Here is an 18,741-nt window from a genome sequence, read left to right on the forward strand (position 1 = left end):
TAGGCATGATTGTAAATCAGCAAACTTTTTTTTTCTGAAAAACAGTTGTTATACTCTCTTCACATAAATTAATTAAACACCCGGGAAGTTATAAAAAGAAGATGCTTAGGTGATAATCCACCTACAAAAATCATTTTTCTCTTTTGAAAACACCAAGCTAAGGAAAGTAAGTCTATATAATTAAGTTATATTTGCAGGCCAATATCTGGCTGATTATTTCAGTGGGGTAGAGCACGATGTTAACTAGCAAACAGCCTTCATTTTATTATTTGAAGTTACACAAGAAATTTAAGATGGGGGCTAACACAGGGATGTGTACAGTACTGGTTATGTAACTCCAGCTAACCCAGTTCTGACCCTTGGCTCCGATTCTTGGCCTCTGACTTCAGCGCTGATGGGTTGGCTCTGGCACCTTGCCTCTGACTCTGGCTCTGGCCCTTTCACTTTTAGGGCACTGCAGTAGTGTGTGAGCCAGTCCAGGACAAATGACAGAGTTGTTGCATCTGGCAGCCATTCCGTGGCCTATGTGAGCTGTTGGGCTCAGTTACTAATGGACAACTGTTTGCATCACAAATGTCTCACCTACATTACAATAAAGGCCATGCTAGGTAGGAAACAGTTTCCAATCATCATCATGGCAAATCCCAAAGCATCATGGTCTCCTTGCAAATCATATCGATAGTCTCCCAGATTGGTTCCTGGCAAGGCACTTAAGATGGTCTGACTGTATATTCAGTTTACATCCATTACTAACAAGCTTGTTGCACCACCAAAGCTTTTGGCGCCCAAGTGATGGCTTGCCATATAGCGGTATTCCTTGGTACACGGGCTTTGGAATTTGTTGGTCTTCCATTCCTATAGATTCAAAGATTCATAAGTTCCAAGGCCAGAAGGGACCATTGTGCTTATCTAGTCTGACCTCCTGTATAACACAAGCCATAGAACTTTCTCAAAATAATTGCTAGAGCGTATCTCTTAGAAGAGCACCCAATCTTGATTTTAAAATGGTCAGTGATGGAGAATCCACCACAACCCTTGGTAAATTGTTCCATCAGGAATCAAGGTGTTGCAACAGTGCCAGTCTCCGGGCAACCTAACAAGCACAGCTAGCTTGTAGTTGGCTGCCTGATTGGCTACACCACTTGGTTGAATGGAAGGATCAGCAGATCAGCTCTTAAGCCAGCAGCAGCACAGTGGCTTCTCAAAGCATTTGCCTACAGCTGTAATAAGTCCTGTGCCTACTTGTTCCCAGCCTTGCTCCAGTCTTGTTAAAGCCCTTTTCCTGCCTTGGACCCAGCATGCGCCTGCCTTGGGCCAGCCTTTCCGCACTCCAGGTAACCCAGTTCTGACCCTTGGCTCCGATTCTTGGCCTCTGACTTCAGCTCTGACCATTGGTTCTGGCACCTTGCCTGACTGCAGTTCTGGTCCCTGGCTCTCATTCCTGGCTACTGACTTCTGTTCTAACCACCAGGCATGAGTCTGGCTGTGACCACTAGCCCTAACTCCTACTCATACCACTAGGCACAACCGCCCATGTCCTGGTCTGTGATACGCTCACTGTTAACAATGTCCTTATTTCCAACCTGAATTGGGCTAGGTTCAAAATCCAGCAAAAAGATCGTGTTATACTTTCTCTGCTAGACTGAAGAGACAATAATTATTAAATAAATAGACTTCCAATATGCCCACACCAAGAAAGCCACTGAAACTGAACCAGGGATGGTGGAGGTGGTAGCTGGGTTCAGCTTTGAATACCCTAGTTTCTGATCTTGCCCTGCCACTGATATGGAGCTGCTGACAGAAATGATGAAAATGGAGAATGTCAATCCAGTGTTCTTCAGTGTTCTCGGTGCCCACCGGTCACATCCATACAAATGAGTTGGTATAACCGTGGTTCTATAGATCCACAACTTTGTAGCAGGCCTGATGCCATGATATCCCCACAGAAGATACTGAAGGCCTGAAACATGACAACAGCTGCTGCTATATGAACATCACATCTTTTGAGCATCCTCCAGCACTGTCTATGATGCTAATCCAAATATTGGACAGCTGCCACCTGCTTACAGCAGCGTAGCTATCGGGAAAGCGGGGGAACACCCACTCCCCCACCGAGCACAGGTGGCGCCTTTTTAATTTTACTTACCTGGGAGCAAAAAAAAAAAAAAAAGCGCCACCTGCTGCGGCAATTTTACCGATGGGGAGGCGCTTCGGCGGCACTTCGGCGGTGGGACCTTCACTCGCTTCGGTTATCTTCAGCAGCACTGAAGCTTCATCGTCAAAGTGCTGCCGAAGACCCAGAGCACGGCCCCATCCGTAAAAGCACCACAGCAGGTGGCGCCTTTTTTTTTGCTCCCCCTCTTCCCTCCAGCTGGCTACGCGACTGCCTGCTTAATATGTAGTCCGGACAGGTTAACATTGAACGGGTTGTAACGTGGACCTAGAGGCTGTTTGATGGTAATAACTAGACCAATGTGCAGTGGTGCTTGCCCGATCAGATTGGCCACCAGTTGCGGTGAATCACCAGACTGAGATAACAATGAAACTATTTCCGAATAGTGATTTAAAATCTGTTTCATCTAGCACTGTTTCAGCTACATTGTGGATACAGTATACTTTGGTTAGAACATATGTTTTTTTAAATGCCTTCAGTAGACTAGGCACTAGACAATGACTGTTTTTACCAACTTCACACTGAGGGCCAATCCATGCTAGAAAGCTAAAGCAAAAAAATCAAAGCTAAAATCTAAATCAGCTAGAGTCACAAGGTCTTCTTTATGGTAGGGAAGGAACCAAAAGCTACACTGGGCATGGTTTTGCACTTGATTTATGAATGGGTATCAAGAACAAATTGTCTTCTAACCTCCAAGAGGTGGGTCCGTCTTCAGCAGGATTGTGGTATGTTGGCGTGACAAATTATCAGGAAGTCTGGACTCCTAGTGTCTATAGTTCACTGTAACACACCACACAGTTTCCTGGTCTGTCAATCTAGTAACTTTCACACGTATTGTTCCATATCGTCAGCTGCTGTAATTCAGTGGAGCTCCACTGGATCTGGTCCACACGGACAATTCACTTACAATTTTAAAATGGAAAAGTAAGAGTTCGTGTGGGATGACATTCCAATAATAAGGCCAGAACTTGCTACTTCTGTAATGTGTGAAAGTATTAACAAGATGCTGATTACACACTGGATACCAACACCGCCTCTATTATTATAGAATGATTTTTAAAGAGAGAGGGAGAGAAAATAATAAAAACTGAGCATTGTAATACTATTAATAACACATTCTACCTCACAGGCCCTGGTGAAATCTGGTTGCAAGGCCAAATAAGGTTATAGAGTCAGATGAGATCAGAATCTGGACACAGCTGCCAGGCCAAGACTCTCCTGGTGGGAGAGAACTATCCATGGGATAAAGCCAATAGTGCCCAGTCCTGTTCCAATCTTCCCAACCACCCCACCATACGGGGAGAGATGGCATGCCACGGCATGGAAAAGGCATGAAAGAGCAGGGAGGGGTTGAGATAGAGTACATAACTTTACTCCACCAATTTACAGCTGGTGTATGGTCCCCGAGGGACCTTAGCCAACTGTTGGAAATCCACGCAGCCCCATGGTTGTTTTAATATATGTCAGGACCAGGATCATGACAGCTTCTGAATCAGGAATCTATAACCAATAGTCGTTGGCCACAGTTGTCTCATTTAGTAGACCTCAGTGCAGGAGAAAATCTAGCCCACACTGTTCATCTGTACATGCATTGTAATAATGCTGCATTTCAGGAATTGGAAAAGTGCAAATGGCTAATCTTAAAAAATACTCTCCCAAAAATACGGATTATGGGTAAATGTGTCAGGCATGCAATGTTTAGAATGAGCAGGATGTTAAACCACACTTAATGGGTAGGTAAATGTAATGGCCAGTGCCACTCAACCAATCTTTTCCCAGGAAAAATCTGAACCTGAGGTGTTACCAAGTGACAATTTGTTGAGATAGCATTAATTCTGTGACAGTTAATTATTGACAGATTTGAACAATTTTCTCTCTCAGTCAAAACCTGGCCCTATCCCAGAAGTGAGCAATTTACAACCAGAAAGGTAAATCTACCCACGTGCCTTTTTACTCCGAGTTTTAGCTTTCTCCCCTGACCTTTCCTCCCCCATAGTTACTGACAGCTTGTCCGTGTTAGGGATCTCTGCAGCTATGTAGCTACACTTCTGCAAATACTCAGTGGGGATGTGCTCCATGGGTGTAAAGCAGGGTGTTCATGGGTGCAACTTCAAACTGGAATATGCCCCACTTCATACCAGCATACCTACTCTGCAGCAGATACACTGATGTCATGGCTATATCATTGTGCAAAGATCCCTCCCGTAGACAAGTCCGGAGATCCTGGGAAGGGAAAAAACAAAAGAAAAGAAAATGAAATGAAAACAAGCTGAACATTTTTTCTGAAGAAGCCGAAGATCCCCTAGTGATCACCAACCCACGTCAAGGTGGTTACCCTGCTTAACCCCACTTGGCACAGAGTGGGAATTACCAAGGGGAGATCCATCTGGAGCTGCCTCAGATAAGAGGTGTCCAGTGTTAATAAACAGGCTTCCTCTACACCTCAGCAGGGCCTTCCTTTTCTAAACAGTCTTCCTTTAATGTTGTCAAATGTTTTTTTTCCATTTACTCAACAAGCACGCCTTTCACGGGGGAGGGACGGGGGGAGGGAGGAGGAGAGAAGTAGGGGTGATGAAAGAAAGAAAGAAAGAAAGAAAGAAAGAAAGAAAGAAGGCAGCACGGTTTCCAAACAAATTGGACACCTGCTTTGGAAAAGAAATTACTGACTCTAAAATTTCTCCCAGCTTAGCTATTTTGTTCAGCCCTTACATACATACAGCCATGACATGGAAACTGGCAAGGACTGCTATATTTTTTCTTTCCGAATCTAGTGAAAGAAAGAAAGAAAGAAAGAAAGAAAGAAAGAAAGAAAGAAAGAAAGAAAGAAAGAAAGAAAGAAAGAAAGAGAAAAATCTGGGCCAAGTTTTTAAAACCACACAACATTATTTTTATTACTGTACACACTCGTTGTAATATCTGGGAGGTCTTACACAAATATGTTATACCCCAAATGCCATGTACAGGGGATATGCAATCCAGCTGAGGTTAATGAATGAATGAGGTGCCCATGAAGGTTAATTTGCACAAATAAAAGGTCAAGGGACATCTTCAAAACAAAATATTGATTAAAGCAAGTTAAATGTTTTGACTTGAAGGAGACAGGAAGGATTAAAAAACAAAATAAAGCAGTATGTATAAGAAAGGAACTGGAAAGAAAAAACACCACCCCCAGACACAAAGGAAATGGTAGAAAACATATCTGAATCAGCTAGTCATCTGCTAACAAGCTGCAAAGATTTCCAATGACAAGTTGTCACATTAGTTTAGTGAAACTGAAGCAGCACTTATCCCTTTTCCTGTGCTTAATCTCTCCGTGCGCTCCACAGAAACATGCTACCGCGTTTAATAGGATTAGTTTAGTTCACTTTCTCTTCTCTGGAGTGTTTTTTTTTAACAATTCTATTTCCATCAATACAAGATCCATGAATTGAACTGCCTTTTGCTGAACCACTTAGATGATATTTACTCTCCAGGTTGAAGGTATTCTGTTCCTAAAGGTTTGTTGTTGTTGTTGTTGTTGTTTTGGGGGTGGGGTTCTAGGGAGGGCTAGGGCAAGAGGTGTAGACAAAGACTTTAAATTTAATGGTTACAGATATTAGGGACCCTGTTCTCTCACACACAAACTGATGTAGTTCCATTGGGTTCAATGGAGTTACTCCTGATTTGCAGCAGTGTAAGTAAGAGCAGAATCAGGCCCTAAATGATCAGCGATTACTATCATAAATAGTTAGATCTCTAACTTTTGTGGCTCTTGTTTTTTGTATACTAGAAGGTTTGCACCCCATTTCAGAAGAGTAAGGTAAAAATTGTTCCACATTCTCAGCCCCTGTGTCCCACGTTCTCAGCCCCAGTGTCATCTGTTTGATTGCTGAAGGAAAATTACTAAAGAAAAGGCCCTTTTAACAACATATCTTTATCATTTTCTATTGCACTGTGTTAGTACAAAGGAATGGAGGAGTCAGCAATAGTCCTGAACATATTTCTGAAGTTTTCTTCTGACATTTTTTTCCCTCGAAGAAAGAAACGTGTCACTGTGCAAAGCTGTCACCTTGGAATAAACACCACTGTTTTCAGAGAGGATGCAGAATTTGGGGGAAGTTTAAATCCTGAGGGTCTTAATTTTTGAGCAGATCTGACAAACCTCAAATCTTTAGGGACATTTGAGCTCTGGTTCTGACCTTTGTGAATCGGTTCTATCGCTGTAACAGGTGGGGGAAGGGACCCCAAAGATTTGCACGTACCCAAACTTTAGGTGCAAACTCTATGGCTGTGGCTTAGGATGAACGTTTGAGTTCCAACTTCCATATCGCTCGGGAAATAATCAGTGTCACTGCTTAAGTGAATCACCATCAACCAAAACGGGAGAGTGGACCATAGTCTGGAATCTCTTTCATACGCGAAGAGGAACTGCACTTGCCATTGCTCTGGGGTTGGGGGATGCGCTCCAAGGACGGAGCAGAAACAGCATGTACCCTTCCTTGCCAATGAGACGAAGCCGCTGCAGCTGGTGCTTGGAGGTAAGGGCGACACACGTGGCCCCAAGGGGCACTGATTCAACGCGAAAACCTGCCATACTCCACGTGCCCAGACAGCTGCTGGCCCAGGGACTTCCTACTCCCCTTCCTGCGCTGATTTGTGCGGCTCGGGGAGGCGGATCTAGTTTTTTGGAGGGGTTGGGGAATATTTTTTTTTTGCTGCCGAGCCCTGGCACAGGCGCCTGCGTTAGCTGAGGCCGCAGCCTTTTCTCTGGTGCGACTAAAAAGAGCGAGGGGAGTTCAGTGCAAGAGAGGCCTGGTGAGTGGAGAGCGTGCTTTTAATTATAGACGTGCTTTTTGATGCGCCACTGTTCAGGCTGCGCACGCTTAGCGAGAAGGTTGCAAGGTGCAGGGCTGGAGCGAGGTCACCCATAGCCCCACTTGCAAAATGTTTCAATTCTAGCCAGCCTCAAGAGTCTTTTAAAAAAGGAAAGAATTCAAGAGAGTCATTCACCTGCCAAATTTAGCCTATCTCCCGGTGCTGTCTCACACACTTCTGCGCCCTTGTTCCAAAGCCCCTGCAGCACTCAGAGCTACAAGGGAGACAAAATATGTCACCCATGCAAAAGGAGTGGGGGGGTGCAAACAGAAACCTTTAGTAATATATTCCTCTCACTCCCTTTCGGTGCTTGGCCTTTAGCTGTACATTTGTTCCTGGCTTCCTAAGATTCCCCAAGCACAGGGTAACATGAGTATTACTTATGATTAATAGCATGAGCCTATGTGACATTATCATTCATTAAAATGTATTATTATTTCCCACCTGTTTAACCACTTATTTTGGGTGGGGAGGGGGATCTAAGTCTGCAGGGAGAAAGGGTGTTTATTTTCCACCTCTGCAGAAGCTGCCTTCTCAGTCCTCCAGCCAAAAGGTCGACTGCCTGCCCTGGTCGTTTTGCCTGCCGAAAGACAGCAGAATCAGACCCCCCCCCATCCCACCCCCCCAAGTGCTCTGAGTCCCCTCTGTATCCCAGCAGAATGTATGAAGTCCAGAAGTGCTGGGGGTGGTTGTACCTATACACCATGGTGTTGAATGCTTATTAGGACTGATTGCTTTTCTTCGCCTCTTGTAGCCTTATTTGCAAACCCTTGATCCCGTCTTGCCTTGCATTCCTCCCCGTAAGGCAACGTGCACTGGGATCGGGCTCTAACTGTGTAGTTCCCGATGACCCGGTTGGCAATCTGGAATTGTTGTTGTGTTGGAAATGAAAGAGCAGGAGCACTGAGCGTGGGGTTTGGGAGCGGGGGAAGGGCAACGAAACCGCAAGGAGAGATCATAAAGAAAAGCGAAAAAAGGCCAACCATTTAAGTTCGATTTATGTCGAGAATAAATCAGGATTCTTATGTATAGTTTGCTACGTTCCGTCATGCATCGGAACACACTTCAAACCTGCTTATTAAAGCATTTTTAATACTATCACCTTTAGAAGAAAAAAAAACTTTTCCTGAAAGGTAAATGCACATTGCTACTGCTAGTTCCTTAACTTTCATTATCGAGAACTTCTTGTGAATCCTCCTGGTTTGGGTCGCTTCCCCCGCCCCCCCCCTTTTTTTTTTAAACGACACCTTTCTGCAATAAAATATCACCGAGCCCATGTGGCAAGGAGAGCCAGTGTTTGCGGAACAAAATGGGTAAGAACGGTAACGCTGCAGTATTTCTACGACTATTTGGAGGAATTACCCTGTTTAATAGACTCCCCATGTCACAGCCTTCATCTACGGGAGTAAGTGTTACCACTTTTGAGTGCAGTCCCTCGACTAGACAAGTAGATAGATTAGCTAGCCCACCAACCAGAGAGACCCCCGATTTTTTAAACTGCCACAAAAGGCATTTCAGTAATGCTGTATTGGGGAGAACATCTGGCACGATGGAATATCCAGTAAAGCCATATTTGATTTTTCTGGGATGATGAATGGCATAGAGCAGCGTATCTCGCAAAATGCAGGAAAATAGAATGGTAACATCTATCAACATTGCAATCCTTTTTTAAAGGTCTAACTTAAAATAATGCAAACCAGGGCTTTAGTATCTGACCTTCGCTAGCAAACACAAAACCCTCCAGCTCCTTCACTTCATCAGGTCCTTTTCCCACCTAGAATCTCAGTGGGGAGTATGCGAGATAAAACGGATAAAGCAGCCGCACGTTACTTCTATTACATGGCACAAGTCACATTGAAAATATGTCCACCGAGACGTATGTCTTGACTTAAGGAAGAGAAGGTATCAAAGCAAAGATGTTCGGGTCAGGCTCAATTACATCTCAGATTTATGGTCACTAATAACGTAAAGATGGTCAGAAAGCTCGTTCGTGATCAGTCCTTAGGATCTGACATCTAACTTAGACTTTCATTTCATATTTTTTTACTTCTTGTCTGAGCACCTGTCTCCAAGGGCCATCAGACTTTCTGCAGCAACAAAACCCCACGGGCCAACCACATGGAAGGTGGAGAAAGAGACTAATTTGTGGAAACAGTAGCAGGCTTGCCCTTAATTTTTTTAAAAAGAAGTTAAAGGTAGGAACTTGTGTATGGGCTTGGCACAGAGAAGCTACCGTGGAGCTCTTGCCTCCTGGGTTAGGGGCCACGTGGATACAGTACTCCAGGTGTGAGCTGGAGACGGGCACCCCTTTTATGCTGCCGTTTGTGGCCAGTCTGCTTTCCACTTCTTCTGTAGAGCGAGTGGGATGAGGTTATGGAGGAGAAGGCACCACAAATGACATGACTGGTGGAAACTCAGCTGGGAACCAACAGAGATTGGCTCAGGGCTCGATCCTGCACCCGCTGAAGTTCATGGAACGGGTGTCCTGGAGGGCAGTGGCTGCAGGATCGGACCCTGGCTGAATAGCCCGAAGGAGGGTGGGTTCAGAAAGAGGAAAGGCAAAGGGGAAGTCATTGCTGTGGCGGCTGCTCTCTGCTGCTACAGCAATCAGAGAAGATCCTGTGGCCACGCTGCCACCGATGCTGATTTCCAAACTCTGCCAAGAAAGTAACGTGTGGTGTGAGATGAAAACATCCTAAATTCCTCTTACAAGCGCTCTTCGGAACAGGAACATCATGCGTAGATGGGAAGCAAGTGCCTCCACTTTTATTATGTCTAATCCGAAACTTTCAGGTCTAGAGAGTTTTGCCTCAGTAACAGTTTGTAATGCAGCTTCCTTCTCTGGTTATTCGCTGAGCCAGCAACTCAGGTGCTGCTGCTCCTACAAACCTGTTTGTTAGGGCATAGGGGCCAATTACATTTCACCAAGCGATTTATGCCCACGCCTAAAAGAAAAAATTACTTGTTTTTTGTAAGTGTCAAATAATTGCATTCCAGTTTGTCTTGTTGCACTGTTGCACTGAGATATGCAGACAAATGCACTCACCTTCTAGCCACTTTCTTTCAGTAAATTTTTCCACTGAACGGTTGCCCCCTAGTATTTGTGTTTCATCTCTATTTAGTGAAATACTAAATTGTACAAGTAAGAAGAGGGGTAAATGGTAACGTCAGGTAGCACGAATATTTGGAACTCTTCAGTCACCCCAAGAACTTTTTTTTATTAAAAAAATACAAGCTTCTTGAGAGCTGTAATGTAAAAAAAACGAATCTTGAACTAGAGGCAGAAGAAGTAGAATGGGGCAATACAGAATACACGTTGGCTATATGGGAGCCAGTCCTTTAGGCCTGAGTGAAATTATGGATTCTCTAAGCAACATCTCACCATGTGGTTACCACCATCTGTTAATATCTTGATATTGGAAAGTTTGGTGCCTCAGGCGAAGCCGAGGCTGGCTAATGGATCAGTTTCGGATAATATTACATTCTAATGATAAAAGTTTTCACTTTTTTCCTCTATGAATAGTAGGCTATCTACTAAATGATGAGCTCACTCCACAATACAGCAATGTGGGGAGCTGTAATTAGGGGCTTTTTATCTGTTGTATTTTCTTGTGATTCATGACTTTGGCGGAAGGAGGGGGAAGAAGTAGGAATGGTTTAACTAGAGGCAGCTTTACGTTTTCTCGTTGCTCCCTGAGCGCTATGTTAACTGTTGATTCCAAGTGATATTAAGCGATCATTTCTGTTTACATTTAAGCTGTTAGTTAAACAAACATCACTTCAGAGGGGCATAAGCAGTCGGGTTCCCACTAGGGAATTCCTGCAGCTGCCACTGCTACTGATCTTCTGGCATTTCGCTTCTGAACAAGTCCAGGTTGGTTGGCTGTTCCATGGGTATCTATGGCTAGAAACCCCCTGAGCTGACAGCCTGCCCGTAGAGTGACAGCTCCTCGGCTGGACACGACGATTATTAGTAATGGGAGTTGACTTTGACTTTCTGGTTTGTTTTCAAATGGGATGTAAAGAAACAACAAGCAAGCAAGCCAAACCAGGAGCAGAGAATGGAGCAATCGCCTTTATGCGTCCACGTGGAGGGTAAATAGCCACCACTATCCCTTTGAACACTGGTAAGGCAGCGGTTTTCAAAGCACAAGCAGCATTAAGAACATTGCTGCACCTTTTGTTAACAGTTTAGTGGCCGGGAAGGCTTCTAAACTTGTGTTAACTCTTTGAAATAATGGAGGGGGGGGGGGTGGGATACACAGCACCGGAGCGTGTGGATAGCGTGTTGTCCCATAACTGATGGCTGACTTTTCCGCGTCACCTAACGCATCAGACAACAGATGGGGGAGTGGGATCAGATATTCGGGAGCTTTCTCTTTGGAGAAAGAGGGACGGGGAGCTGCAGCCTAAATAGAGACGGGGGCTGTGAAATTTCAGCCACCCACAGTATATGGATGGCTGGTGACAGGTCCGCGCGCCGCAGCACAAATCCAGGTGTCAAGGCTGGAAGCTGCGGCTCTCCTTTAACTAGACAGATCCTGGGGGGTGCGGGGAGGGAGAGAAGGGGGAGAGATCCCTGCGTCGCCGCATAACGTAGCCAGCAGAGCAGAGGGCGAGGCACTGTACGCCAGGTCTGCCCCAGAAGGGAGGGGAGGCGCAGGTTTCATACTGGGAGCTGCTGGAGTCGCCGGGGCACTGGTGGCCGGGGTCAGAGCACCACGCCTGCTGCACTCGCCCGCCGCTGCCTGCAGCGTTGCACAGCCTGGTCCCCAGAACCTCCCTCCCAACGCAAACAGATCCACAAACTCCCCCCCGGCATTGCGCTCAAGTAGCAACCCAGCCCCGCCTGGGCTGAAGTGCCCATCGGTCCTTTCCCGCGAGACTCCACTTCTCACCGGCTCAGGGGTTGAGAAGTTTAGCTCGCTCTTTTTTCTTAAACTCCCGCCTGGGCTTTGAGTGGCGAGCGCCCGGGCACTTTGTTTTAACATTGTTTGATGTATGATGCAGAAAATCAGAACAAAGAGTGAACCAACTATAGAAATTACCCAGTCCCCAGAAATTAGCCTGGCTGACCTTGAAAATATCCCCAAATAGGACATTTAGGTCCATTAATTGGACGGGGATCTTCAGAGACACAAAATGCTAAACGCACGGACTGCGGTGTGTGCATCTATTTGGCAACTGTTTTAGCAATGTCATGAGACAGAGAAGTAAGTTAATATTTTAACAAATACATAAATCAAGAGACGGATATTTATTTTCACACACATATTAAACACTGTTCTTACCTTTCTCAAAGCGGTTTAAGCTCTCTGCTCTGACTTTTCCTTCCAAAGGTTTCTTTTCCCCTCTTTTCCTGCGGTGTGGATGCCTAGACATATTTTTAAAGCAAACTTCAACATCATCCGTTTCAAACAGGGGGATGATTCTCTTACAGAAATTAACATGTCCGAGTATTAACATGTCTGTGTCTTTACTGTTAGCACACGTCGTAAATCTGCGCTAACCAGTGTAAAACCTGACCGCACTCTGATCTAATTACATTCCAGAGATATTGGGAAGATACTGATTTACAGCAGAGTATATAGTTCAATCGGTGTTCAATTAGCTAGGTATATATTTAAGTTGATCTGAACTTTAGGTGCAGGCTTTTATGATGTCTGAGTCAGAGAAGTCCATAGTAAATAAAAGTGAGGAGCAATTAATCTTGTTTATTAAAAGCCATTTGTTTGGACACGGTGCAACCTGATGCTCTTTTTTGCTCGTTTGTTTTCTGTCTCACAAGTGATAAGTTAAATGTTGGGCTCAGTTAAAGTTGCAGCATCACATTCAACAGAAAGTGAATCCTCTTTACGCCTTGTATTTAAGATTGATACGAAGTTTTGAAATAACTATTTTTTTAAAGTTTGTAACTAGTGCATCAAAACGTATGTAAGTACTGTATCCAAACAGGCATTCCTACACAGTAACTGGCTTGGGTTATTGTGTCAGGGTTGCAGGAAATTTGCCTTATATCTGTTGTGCTTTGGCTTTTTTTTTTAATGCTACTATTGCTCTAGTTAGTATATGATGCTGCCAAAGATGATTACCCACCACTTCCTAAACATTCACAGCAATGATAGCCCTGGAACAGGGACAGATTGGCTTCCAACGTGTACTCCCTCACCCCCCACCCCCAGTCTGCTAGAATTACGGAAAGAAAAGAAAATCTAAAATCTTAGTGAATAACGTTGGGGTACCTTGGTCAGCACTCCTCACTTTGCTGAAGACTTTTCTCTATTTCATTTTTTTTTAGTTACTTTATCTTGAAATACCCCCGCCCCCAAATTACTAAATAGCTGAGGTAGGGTGTCTCCTTTCATTTACTTATCCATAACTGCGGTGCAGCTTTTGCTGTGCAGTAACATCACCCAGACGAGCTTTGCTGCTCTTTAGGTAACTGATCTGCCATGCACTGCAGGACCTGGAGTGAGTGGCAAGATTCAGAAGTAGATCAAGTGCTGCTCTTAGCTGCTGCTGCTTGCAGATGGCTCTCTCAATGGAAGCACCAGATTAGGTGATAAAGTCTCCTTCCCCGCAGCACTGGGTGGGGGCTGGGGAAGGGATCCAGTTTCTCCTCCTCTTTCTCCCCCCACCCCTCTTTTTTTTTTTCCTCCCAAGTTCTCGGTTCACTATCCCCCCTTCCATCCGAAGGAGCCTCCCGATTGGGCGCTTGGCCTGGCCCACGTCATTCAGACTGTGACGTGTAGTCTTCCTGTTTCCTTCAGCTGTGTCTTAAAGTAAATCTTGTTGTGGTGCGGAGCCCTCAGCTGCGCGAGGCTGCTCTGCTGCCTGCAGAAATCATAGACAATTGCAGCCAGGGAGAGGAGTGCGGCGCAAACCAGCTCTTCCCTCCCCCCTCCTCTCTCTCTCTCTCTCTCTCTCTCTCTCGCACTCACACACACTCTCTCTATCTCTCTCTCCCCTGCATACTCACCCATTCTCTTTCTCACACACTCACTCACCCTCCCTTGTCCAATTATAATATTCATCAGCAGCAGGCTATCAGGCTCTCTCTCTCTCTGTTTTCCTCTCTCTTCCCACCGGCACAAAAAAAAATAGACTCACTTCCATCGCTTTTGCACTGAGTAAGTATTTCTCTCCCCCTCTTCACCTCCTTCCTCTTTTTTTAAAATATTTTCCTCCAGCACTTGCATGGGCTGTTTAAACGATACCAAATAATCCCCAGCAAAATACCGGTCACCAGTGTCAAACGCGTGCTGCTTTTTCCGGGAGGTGGGGGGCGATTGCGATGACTTGGTTATAGAATAATAACAATAATCCAATAACTAAAGCAGTAGCGATTTGTTCCCCCGAAGCTTCAATGGACCCATCACTCTAGCCTGCCCGGTCCGAAAGAGTAAGTGCCCTGGTTGTTCTGGGGTGAGGTTGTTTGTCTCTTCTCTGCTTGTCTCCGTTTCTGCCACCTTTTGTTGACTCTCCTCGTTTTATTTTATTTGTGTGTGTGGTTGGAGGGCACTTTGCTGGGGATGGAAAATGCGGGGAGTATTTTACTTCTTTTTGTTGTTCCGAGCTTCCCCTTCTTTCCTTCTTCCCATCCCCCCTTTTTAAACTCCTAGTCTGCTCCTATGAGCCTCCTCTTTGTCTTGTTTATTATAGCTGCCTTTCTTTTTGTCTGTTCCAATTTGCTTGTCATTTGCATGTCTCTACTTCTCCTTTTTTTTAACCCTCGCCGGGCAGGGCAGGGGCTTTTTCATTATGATTACTTTTCATTCCAAAGGGTGGGACGATCTGAGAATTGTGGAAATGTACAGAAAATGTGATCGAGCGAGCGCGTGAGAATAGATCAGACGCAAGTTTAGGGATAAGGTTATTAGCGATCCGTAGTGAGGTTAGGGATGCGGGCACTTTTCTTTGAAAGGGGATTTTTTTTCATGTTGGTGGAGATGTGTTTTTTTTTGTTTTTAATCTGATGACTGACCAAAACCACTTTGCCATGTGTGTGAACTGAGTGAAAATGCATGAGGAATCGGTTCCTTCTGAATGGGTCTGTACTAGCCCTTGTAGAAGGGGGAATGGGACAGAGGTGTGCTTTAAGTTTAGCTAAGGCTTGAAAGGGGGGGGGCGTTTGAAGAGTAGATCTTAAAACGTGAAGCCTTGTTTGGACAGTGGGTTTAATCGCTGGGTGTGGATTGTATGTACAGTTTGGGCACAAACTCAGCGTGGGAAGCGTCTGTCTCTAAGAAGCTGAGCATAAATGGGCTTCCTGCTCAGACGGCGTTTGCTGGAGTGGGTCTTTGTAAGTTAAGAGAAAGTTAGAGTCGGTAGGGAGCGTGCAGGATAGAATCGCGGGGAGTCTGTCTGAGGCAGAATTGCACGGCAGGTGGGGATGTGGGGACTGGAAATCTTGGCAGGAGGAGCAGAAAGGAGTCCGTGCACGTTTCCCGGCTGCAAAGCAGCCGTCGAGCACCAGTTTGCTCGAGAACTCTGCCTGTGAGGCAGTTCTGGCAGCCCCGATGGGCTCTTAAAAGCAGACGGTCGCCCCCTTCTTTCTTCTCCACAGCTAATGAAAGGTACCGAGAGCCGCATTAAATGCGCATGGGCAGTGCCAGACAGGTGTGTTGTGTCAAGAAAGACAGGTGCAAGTTTCTCTCGCTCACTGCAGATCCTCAGCCCAACGACTGTTCCTGCGAGCTTTATGAATTTATGATGCATTGTTAGCCAGGACTGTCTGCTTCAGTGGCTAAAACCTGAGTGTGTGGGGGGGATATGTTTGGTTTAAACCTTGCCCTGGGAAATCTTTAGGGCCCTGGAGAATATTGATAAAGAGTACAGAGCAGGTTGTTTAAAGTCTCTTTCAAAAGATGCACAGACCATATCTAAGTGGTTACTTTTGAAAGTTGGTAGTCTAACTTCATGCATCTTGTCAGCCTGACTTCTGACTTCTGTTTTCCTTGTATTTGATCTCTATCGTGGAGGCAGAGAGATCTTGGGTAATGTATTTAGGCTTTAAAAAATCCAAAGATGTCTGCCTCTAAAATGGCCAGAAATCACACCTGAGACCAGAATTAACCTGTCTGAGTTCTACATGCTATGCATATCTTCTCCATTTCAAGAAAGAATAGGTAGGGACGCTCAGATTAATATCTCAATAAAGCAGGATCCGTCAGTCATATAAACTGTACATGGTAGTGGGCAATGTTTGCAGGCTAGAGAATCCTTTGAATATTGAGTCCAAGTTGGGGAACGTATTCTAAGTTTGGCACAGATTCCAAATGCGTACAATGGGCATTTTGTATTTCTTGCTATGAACAGTGTATCTCCAATGTATGCGGTTTATGTACAGCATGTGATTATGTGTGTGTACTTTCCCACAAACACTGTATACACATACACATTTACTACCCTATAAGAGAAGAGCTAATATTGCCTAATAGGTCAACAGAGGGTTTTAGAAATATAGCAATTTAACTATTGGATGTAAAAACTTGGAAGGTTTGTTACTTCTGTTATCCTGATAGGTCTGACAGTATGTAAAACGAATTACACTAAGGTAGATTTCTTACATGTAAATTTGCGTGTGGCACATGTCCTTTAGGTCTTATGCTTGCAGGGTTTTTTTTATAATCTGTCACCAAGCATATAAAGTTTACTGCCATTGATGCCCATTTCAGGGTTTATTTCATGTGCTTTTCTTCCAAAGCTTACCTCTAATAGCTAAAATATTTATAAATACTCAAAAGTAGACACGTGAGTGCTAACAGGTTACTGAGTTGAACTACAATAAAAAGGCAATGTATACACTTTTGTTACCCATTCCTTATTAAATTATGCTGCAAATCATATAACATTCTATGAATGACGCTATCTGTATATAACTTTTCTATAGGTCAAAAGCTAAGGAGGCCTTTTAATGTACATTCTGGTTTTTTATGTTCAGTTAGTAAATTAAATAATCATAGACACAATCAGATTTGAAAGAGATGCCTTATTTGTGTTTAGTTGCAGAATTAAAGAATATTACAAGTTATACTCCTTAAATCAGGATTTAGTCTATCCCTAAGTATACTGTATTGACTATTTGATTCAAACATTCTGATTTAACGGCATAATGTAATTTTGAAAAGACACCTAGGCTAGCCTGAGTTGAGTTTACAGGAGGAATCTTGTGAATCTTACAGCTTGGTAAATGCATGGATTCCATGTGGACTTTAAAAAATTGTTTAACTGCTCATGAAGAACATAAAACTGGTTTGTAAGGAGAACAGTAGCGACATTTTTGTACCACGGGTAGGCTTGTTGTCTCTCAGTTGGACGAACTGTTTATCTAAACAATGCAACCTGCAGATACATGACCACAGGGTATGTTTCTCCTCAAAACAGTGAAGGCCTAAATTAGTAAGATGTTGAGTACCACCTGAGATGTGTCAAGTAACCTCAATTCCCAGGACAGTCAATGGGAGTTGAGGATGCTCAGTACTTCACAGGAGTTGCCGTGGATGGGCTGGATTGGGCCCTACATGTCCATGTTCTTAAAGGGGGATTGTATTTTTGTTTTGAGATAAAGACTAGCTCAGGTAGGTCCAAAGTTAATTAGTTGAAATTTTTTACTTTTTGGTGTGGAGGAATAAAGGAGCTATTAGTGCACCTAGAGTTGTTAATTATTTCTATTCTGTTTAAAATTCCTCCATAACAGCATCTCAGCTAAAGGAGATAGAATTCTTGACAACGAGGGTCACCCTATTTGAAAATGTCCATGAAAACCGTTCAAAAAATTAGTAGAAAACCACTATTGCTAAGGAACAATTATTAATTTTACACAAAATAATTTGTCACTTTGTACTTCTCAGTAGTGCAGTGGAGTGATTTTTAGCACCAAAACAGATTCATGATATAGAAGTGTAATGTGTTCTTCAGATGTATCTATCTTTTTGTTGGGGGAAAAGGGGGGGGTGAATACGACTATCTGAAATCGCTTTCATCTGACGTGCCCTGGCTTATTCTGCCAAAATCTTGTCCAGTATAACCCTTTCATTTTAAAGTTTTGAATGTTCCTATTATCAAGAACATGTTAAATTTCTTTAGTTGCATTACCATAATAAGCAGAGAACAAACTTGCAGACACCTGAGCAAAGATAGTAGTTGGCTGATAAAGAGACAGAATGAACAATTTTCAGCTTTGCAGGATGATGTTCCCCTGGAATTCCTCAGTGCATATACCTCATATTCAGAGCTTTGGTACTGTTTATCCAGTTGGTTATTTCGTATCAATTGAGTACCAAAGGCTTTAGTTGTCAGTACAGATTCCTTCACAGCTATTCAACTTTAAATAAGCTTGTCATACTTACTAAACTTTATAGAGAAGTTTTCCTGGATTAAACTAGAATAGGTATCTAGTATCCAATGTATAATCTAGAATATTTATTATATCTAATATGAATGATCAAACTAGATATTACATAAATCTATTTCTTTCTAACAACTACAGCAAAATACCTGACATCATACCCCATTCTATAGACATCTGTATTAATAGATTTTAGGACAATGAATCCTTGAGATGTCTAGAAAGAAAGCTGTTTGCAAATTTATGTTATATTGGTTTGTACCTAATCATGTAAATGGATATTGATTATATACATGTCTTGTGGATGTTACATTTCTCAGAAATTGACCATTATTACAGATCTATTCTTAAACTTCTTGTAATG

At 43.7% G+C, this 18,741-nt stretch overlaps 1 protein-coding gene and 1 long non-coding RNA gene across 11 annotated transcripts in view; one reads left to right on the forward strand and one right to left on the reverse strand.

Annotated features, from left to right (window-relative positions):
• The window catches only part of LOC123366470, a 53,042-nt gene extending 39,185 nt beyond the window's left edge, over positions 1–13,857 (reverse strand). For 2 of the 6 annotated variants that reach the window (XR_006578094.1, XR_006578095.1), the window contains exons 1-3: positions 13,270–13,857; positions 12,319–12,401; positions 4,324–4,396 (exon numbers count right to left, since the gene is read on the reverse strand). This is a non-coding gene — a long non-coding RNA (uncharacterized LOC123366470). Of the gene's footprint in view, positions 1–4,319; positions 4,397–7,162; positions 7,242–12,318; positions 12,402–13,269 lie in introns of all 6 variants that reach the window. The other 4 variants (XR_006578090.1, XR_006578093.1, XR_006578096.1 and 1 more) reach the window with 3 other exon arrangements.
• Position 13,858: 1 nt separating this feature from the next.
• Positions 13,859–18,741, forward strand: part of PROX1 (prospero homeobox 1) — a 54,144-nt gene continuing 49,261 nt past the window's right edge. For 4 of the 5 annotated variants that reach the window (XM_045009975.1, XM_045009977.1, XM_045009978.1 and 1 more), the window contains exon 1: positions 13,859–14,157. The gene's annotated coding sequence lies outside the window, so the exon portion shown is untranslated. Of the gene's footprint in view, positions 14,158–14,188; positions 14,430–18,741 lie in introns of those variants that run through there. The other variant, XM_045009976.1, reaches the window with a different exon arrangement.

The sequence above is a fragment of the Mauremys mutica genome, chromosome 3 (genome assembly GCF_020497125.1).
Source record: "Mauremys mutica isolate MM-2020 ecotype Southern chromosome 3, ASM2049712v1, whole genome shotgun sequence".
In the NCBI taxonomy this organism is placed as follows: Eukaryota; Metazoa; Chordata; order Testudines; family Geoemydidae; genus Mauremys; species Mauremys mutica.